The following is a 7654-nucleotide window of genomic DNA, read 5'->3' as shown; positions in this document are numbered from 1 at the left end:
AAAATTGAAGACATTAATGAAAATAATAAAAAAATCATATATTTTTGAATGGAATGGTTGTTCCATGAATTTGAAAAATTAGGTTAGTTGAACAAATTCATAAAGAAAACAAAATTCAAATTATTAAAATTTTATATCTATTAAAAATTTAAATTATTCCACTTGACAGTCTCTATTAAAAAGTAAACAAAAGAACCAAAGGCCCAGATGTCTTCAACTCTATATTACAAGAAATATTTAAAGAATAGCAATGCATGCAGAACATAACTAGCGAATGTCTCTAAATTATTTTGTTAGGAAAATTTTTATCTTGCTATCAATACTTTATAACAATGGCAGATAGGAGGGAAACTGCAGGAAAAACTCTTCTTAACACTGATGCAAAAATTTCAGACCAATTATCAGTAACAGATTCCACTATGGCTACCTTGATGGTGGGTGTGGGGACATCTGAAGAAGTGTGGATCTTTACCTCTGAATCATATACTGTGGTATAACCCAATGTTATGTTAACGATGTAAAAGGATTCCAGACATATTTCTAAAGTATATTCCAAACAAGTTAAATTTATTTTAACAATAAAAAGATTTTAGCATTTAAGAATAATCAATAAAGACAATTCTATTAGGATACAGGACGCTCAAAGTGGCTGTAAACCCAAAAGCAATTTTGCTTTTCAATAGAACAGAGAAACATTCTGATTGCATGTGACTGCATCAATCTTGTCAAACTTCTCTCATATAAATGTATCTGCTGTGTCTATCTATGTGTGCGTGTGTGTGTGTTTCCTAGCTAAAGGTACCTTAAACAAGTTAGATAAATTAGCAAATATTTCCTGTGATACCAGGTAGAAGACACTTTATAAATACTGCATTTGAAATACACTTTCATCTGTGAAAAACATTGCACCTAAATTCTCACACCTTCAAGTCTTTATTATAATTAGAATGCTGGTCAACAGGCTTTTACAATGATTGCTAATATTCTCCTTTGTTTCACTTTACATTAAGTGTGAAGAGTTTATTTTCTACTCTTCATTATTCAAATAAATCACATAGTGAGTTTACATTTTCTATTTCATGTTTTGAATAGAATTAGCTTTAGTTGTCTAAGTGAAATTTTTACTAATATTTTTTCATTGTCAATTATTTTATAAAGACCACAAACTACATGAAATCTGTAGCTTAGCTTATATATAAAAATAAATTAGAATCCCACCACAATGAACTGGCAAAATTTTGCCATTAAAGAAATGTATAGGAGCCGTATCAACATACTGTGGATGGGAAATGTTAAAGAGAAGTAGCATCCCATGGTGTTGACAGTGATGAGACTACATAGATGCAGATGAATGAATATACAACTTTGACAATCAGAACCTGAAGCGACTGCAAAGAGCAACTCAGCCCTCACGAATGATGTGCAGGTTGTGCTGTGAAAGGTACATGTATATGACCATATGACTTTTGGTGTATGTTAGACACTATGCTCAGATTATCATACTGTATCCTGATTAATATTCACAGCAATATAGTAAGGCATGTAGGTTATTTCTCTTTCATAGATGGTTCTTGGGAGCTTGAGCTATATGACCCAGGTGGCATAATTAATAAACTCCAAGTTGAAATTTAAACTCACGTCTAACTGTATGATTTCAAAGATATTTCCCTTTGTAGAATGCTGCTAAATCCATAATGTGTTCAAAAGGCCCCTGCTAATTAATATAGGTTATAAAAGATTGGAGGAAGAGGAAACATAATTGGTGAGAATAAAAGACAGTATATCTGGAGCTTCAGATGCAAAACTGAGGGAAAGACTTTCAAAACTGTATCTGACATACACGCATGGCATATATGAGTGTCTACTATCAAGCAGAAGCTTTGAGTTAAATGAATCACAAATGCAACTGTCACATCAAATCAAAACAAAGAAAAGTGAAAGAACAGATGACAGCACAGGTTTAGTTACTTTAATAGTCTACAATCATAAAGTCTACCTAAACAATTCCCTTGTATCCATTTTACAGAAGCCGCAAAATTCTATTGCCTGAATTTTCTTAAAGGATTTTTTTTTTCTGACAAACCTACTGGCTGGAAACAAAGCAAAAGCAAAACAAAACAAAATTAGACTGTTAAACATAATTGGGGGTCTTCTTATACTTGTTGAAAACACTCTAAATTACTTCAAATAACAACTTTAATGGCCATAATTTACTTGTAAGTATAAAATATAGTTTAAAAATTTGATTCAAAATAACCTTTTCAAATTCCTGAATACATTAAAGAGTTTAAGAAAGAGGCAACATGAGGCATGTAGAAATTTATCAGGAGACACCTGTGAAAAACTTGACTGCATTCATAATTTTACAAAAATGATGGAATGGTTTATACAGAATGAAGACAGACAAAGCCAAATGTTCTTTCAATTATCTTGCGGTCTTAAAGAAGCAGCCAAATGCAGACTTGTGGACATATGTGGTTTCAAAGATGTGAGGCAGTTGGTTTATTCACTCACTTGGCAAATGATTATTGAGAGCCTCAGAAGAAGCATGTTTCACAGTAATGATAGATTAAGGAATGAAAGATTTTTATATAAGCATGCCTATAAGTAGATTCACCTTGGCAAAGAACAGTTCTGTTCTGTGTTCCAGTAATCAGTACTCCTGTGTATTCTCATATATGCTAAAGTTTGCGAATTAGCGAGTGAAATTGAACAGAAAACCAAATAACTATACTAGCAAATTCAGAAGATTTTCCCAACTGCAGCAAGAAGTATTGAAGTTGCAGTATGCTTGTCTAATGGAAGAAGAAAACTGGGAAAGTTCAGAAATTACGCACATTAGGTTATTTTTGTGTTAAGATATCCCTGTTTTATTGAATGACAAAGGGATAACAGATAATGTCAATATATATTTATTAAAGCAAAAAGGTAATCACAATAAAAGATCTCAAGAGGAAAGGAAAAGGGATAGAAGAAAAAGCACAAATTAATTATATACCACATATGCATTATCTCCCTTGAGTTAGTAAGGGCAGTGATACTTCATCACCCAATCTTACAGTGACTTCAGATATTAATATATGAGGCTATTCAATGAGAAATATTAAATGAATTTAAGATCATGTTAAATTTTGAATATTTTAAGATCATGTGACAGTTGATTTCCAGAAATGAAATATGCCAGAATGCCTTTCCTAAAATTGTGGGGAGGGTATTTAGGATTTATATTAAAGTGAAAACCCATTATAGCTCAATTTATACAGTCCGGATTTGACTATCAGTGTTTCATCACAACGCCAGCCCACTGCAGCAGGCAATGCACACCAATAATGCATCCTCCAAACTGGCCAAACTTGACCGCTTTACACCCCACTTACAGTCCTCTGATGGGGTTTGCTATATTTACAATTTCCTTTGAAGCAAATGATGCAAACTGAGCATACACTTAAGTGAAAAAGAAATCTACTAAGAGATCATCAACAGACTCAAAGCAGATGAAGAAGTTATCCCCTTAAGTATCCTTCTCGAAGAGGCTGACCCGGAGTCAGGGATTTGGGTGCAGAGAACTTTATGAAGACACAGTTCCAGGAGAAACCAGTGAGGAAGTAGGGAAAAGACAGGAAATTCTTCAAAAGTGTGATTTCTGGTTGCATCCAGACTCAGACTGACCCCCAGGGAACTCTGCAGTCTACCTCTACCCATCTCAGAATGCTTCTCATCTCCGAAAGGGAGTGAGAGTTTGCACCCTCACATCTGTCAAGCATTAACCATAGCAGCATCATTTGTTCTAATTGTATTTTCCTCAAGGAATCCTAGAGGGAGGCTCCAGAAGCCAAAGACAATTCTCTGAAGAAGACAGTGGGTATGAGCAACTGGCAGGAAGACACAAGACGCTGAAGGATGAGCAAAAAAGGATCTAGGGGGGTCGTGGTGGGAACCAATCATGACTGCCTAAAGAGAAGGGAGCATCTGAGTCTTTGAAACACCTGGGACCAGCTGATGGGATGTTTTGAGTGTGTCTCCATGTCCACACTGTGTGACAGAAGTATTGCTGGTGCTGGACAAGTGCACTGTGGATCTAAACTACACCACTAGTGGCAATGCTATGGATTTGATATGCTGCATGGAATCACCCCAGAAAAGCTCCTTGTTGATATGAGTTTAACCTGCAATCCTAAAGAAGAGTCTTCCTATTTGGCATGATTTGGTAGGTTAGAATTTTTGGAACACTAAATTTCTTTTTCATATCAGTTAATAGTTATAGTGATTCTAGAACTAACAAATAATTTGCAAATAATACCAGATAGGAACATTAGACTTTCCCATAGCAGGGAACACCTTACCTAAATTGAAAGAGAAAACACAATTAAATATAACAATGAAGGCTATTTTTTAAAGTAATAGCATTTAAGTATAAATAGGGAGGGAAGAGCAAGGCAAAATCTGCATCTAATACTCCAGGGTAAGGATGATAATTAAAATTACTATTTCATAACAATACACACATGTATATACATGCCCTGTAGATATTAATATTTTCAAAATTTTCCCTCACTTAGTTTTGAAATATTCTACTTTCCGGCACATGAAATAGCTTGTTAAATAATTATGCATGCCTGTTTGCATGCTTAATTATCAAGACGGATATTTAAAAGGCTCATTTTTGGTTCACTCTCTCAGTGAAAAGCACTGGTTGAAATTGCTTTTACTATAAGAAAGTAATGAAATGTTATTTCCACGCCAATGAAAATAACCAGTGTCTTTCAAAAGTCTTTCAATTGCATGTGTGTAATTGAAAGAATGCTGTCACATTTTCCCGTGATGACTTAAATTCCTCTTGCAAAGTCTTAGTATTTATAAAACATGGAGGAGAGCTCTCCTTTGAAACTATACTTGATTAGTCCATACTATTTTCAGAAAAATGCATCAGTTAAACTATGCCCAGTGACTGACAATTCAAATTGCCCTCCATAACTTAGATCAATTGCAAAATAGGAGGAAAATCAGAAATACATTTTGCAAAATGAAGAATGTTTTCATTATAATGTTCTTCCCCATGGCCCTTCAGAAAAGGAAACCTAGAATCTCAGCACTTTAATATGAGACACTACAAATAATAAATGACATACAATAGCTAGTAGACACTATCCTATATGAATATTATATGCAACAAATTAATAATATATTACATATATTCTGCCATGAATTAAGCAGGAGGTAATTCTCCATGGATAAAAGTCGAAGAGTGTGTTTTATATGTTTCAGAAGTTTGATCAAGTGACCAAGTCTGTTTATAATTGTGCTTGCTATAATTTGATTCATGAAATAAATTTCCTTTCTTACATATCAATGTTTCCAAAATGTAACTTGAAATATTTCTTAGTACAAATGACCTCAAAACCACAAACATGTCATCTTCAATGTAACTAAAGTACAGAAAAAAACAATGATTTGAATCTGGACTTCTTTAAAAATACCCAATGGATACGCAGTAGGTTTTATTTTAAATACACTTTGTTTTAGGACAGCTTTAGATTTATGAAATTTGCAAAGGCAGGAAGGAGAACCCTGGTTCTCCTATTATTAATATCTTCCATTTTTATATCCGTTACAGTTCATGAACCGATTCATGAATTCTAGTCCATACTGCATTTAGATTCCCTTAGTTGTTTTTTTTTTTTTTTTTTTTTTTTTGTTAATGTTATTTTCCTGTGCCAGAGCCCTTACAGGGATCCCAAGGCTCTTAGCTGTGACAGCTTTCCACACTTTTCTGCAAAAAAAGAAATTGATGGTGTTGATGATGTTGACATAATCAAGCACCAGTGGTTATTCTGTAGGGTGTATCTGGTGTTTTTCTCTGGATTCGGCAGTCATTATGTGTTTTGGACAGGAAGACCACCAAATTAATGTGTGACTTTCATCACATTATATCAATGAAACATACCATCAACATGACAGCAATGTTGATGTCAGATTGATCTGAGGCAATATGTCAGGTTTTTACACTGTGAAGTTATCCTCTCCCCTGCCTTTGCACACTTATGGAATAGATTTACACTCCCCCCTCCTTTAAGGGAGATTATCTATGCACAGCATTTGAAATTCTTCTGCATGTGAAATATATGTCTCCCCCATTTATTTATTCATGCAATTATTTATTTATGTTAGTATGCACTTGTGGATATTTATTTTATACTTCAGATTGTAATTCAACATGGTATTAATTTCATTGGTCAAAGTCTTTGAGTGGTCCATTGGGGGCTCTTTCAGTGGGTTTTTGTGTCTCTCAGACATACCTCCATTACTGCTCTTTTTCCCTAGCTCTGCCTTACTTCTTGACACTGTAAGATGTTCCAGACTCATATTTTATATTTCTAGTCCTACTTACTGCTCAGAGTTCTTTTTTAACTCATTTTTAAACAAACATGACTAACTGAAGTGTGTATTTCTGTTTAAAGTGTTTCCCCCTCTTTTGGGTCAATGGAAGAAGGAAGAATGAAAGAAATTAAATACTGAATAAAATTCAACAGTGTGTATTTAAATAGATGTTTTATGAAAATCATATCAGGTCATGAAATCAACTATTATCTTACTAAGAGAAAATAAACAAACTGGAAAGCTTTCAATTATATTATCTCTCTTCAGACTAGATAGTTATTCCCTCTGTTAAAGCAACTGAAGAATGTTCCATAAATGATACCAGTCACAGTAGGAACATCCTTTGCCACTGAAATCATTACCAACCATTTGGGAAGCAGGAGCCCCTGACACTTAGCCTTGACCTGTTCTCATCCCTGCTGCTAAAGCCTCTTCCAAACCTGCTTTTGAATTTACCCAAATTTCTGTACCCTGCCTGAGGGGCTGCAGGAAGAGCGGCGATAATGATAGTGATGATAACAAAAGCAACAGTTCACATTCCCTAAGATCTTCCCATTTAATAATTCTATGCCAAACAGTGTATGTACATCATCTGATTTAATTGTCCTAATTACAGAATGTGATAAGTAAATTTTAGAATATCAGCTTAAGCAATATACTTAAAGGCACAAAATGAGGAAGTGATAGAGCAATTCACTTCTCTTAATAATAATCTATTTCAAAGGGATCCTATGAGAGATCTTGATAGGTTTTGAAATAGTTGGCAGGAGTGATCAGGGGGAACAAAAACTTAGTAATATCATTGAGAGCTTAAGTGGCTCTATTTGGAGTAGACTATAATTATTTTTGTCTATCTTTTCCATATTACATAAGACTAATGTGTGTGTAGACATGACATAATTTCTGAGAAATTGCATTTTAAATAATCAAATGTTTGTTTTCTGAGACAGAATCTTTCAGCAATAGCAGAACAGATGACTCACAGGTTTTGAGTGAAAAATACCTGGATTCAAATTCTGATTGCATTGCTTATTAATTCCAAAACCTTGAACACTTGAATTTCTTCAGTCTCTGTTTCTCAAATGAGAAACAGAGGATTTCATCAATACCAAAGAAGTATGATAAAAAACAAAATAACTTGATAATATCCAAGTTCATATGGTCTTCTTTCTTTTTTTTTTTTTTTTAAAAGATTTATTTATTTATTTATACAAGCACTGGGTACAGTCAGAAGTGCGGGAGGGGAGGGTGAGAGAATTCACCAGAGCCAGAGCGG

Source organism: Talpa occidentalis, unplaced genomic scaffold, assembly GCF_014898055.3.
Source record: "Talpa occidentalis isolate TD23 unplaced genomic scaffold, MPIMG_talOcc4v2.1 talOcc4.12, whole genome shotgun sequence".
NCBI classification, from domain to species: Eukaryota; Metazoa; Chordata; class Mammalia; order Eulipotyphla; family Talpidae; genus Talpa; species Talpa occidentalis.
Note: the sequence above shows the minus strand (reverse complement) of the source record.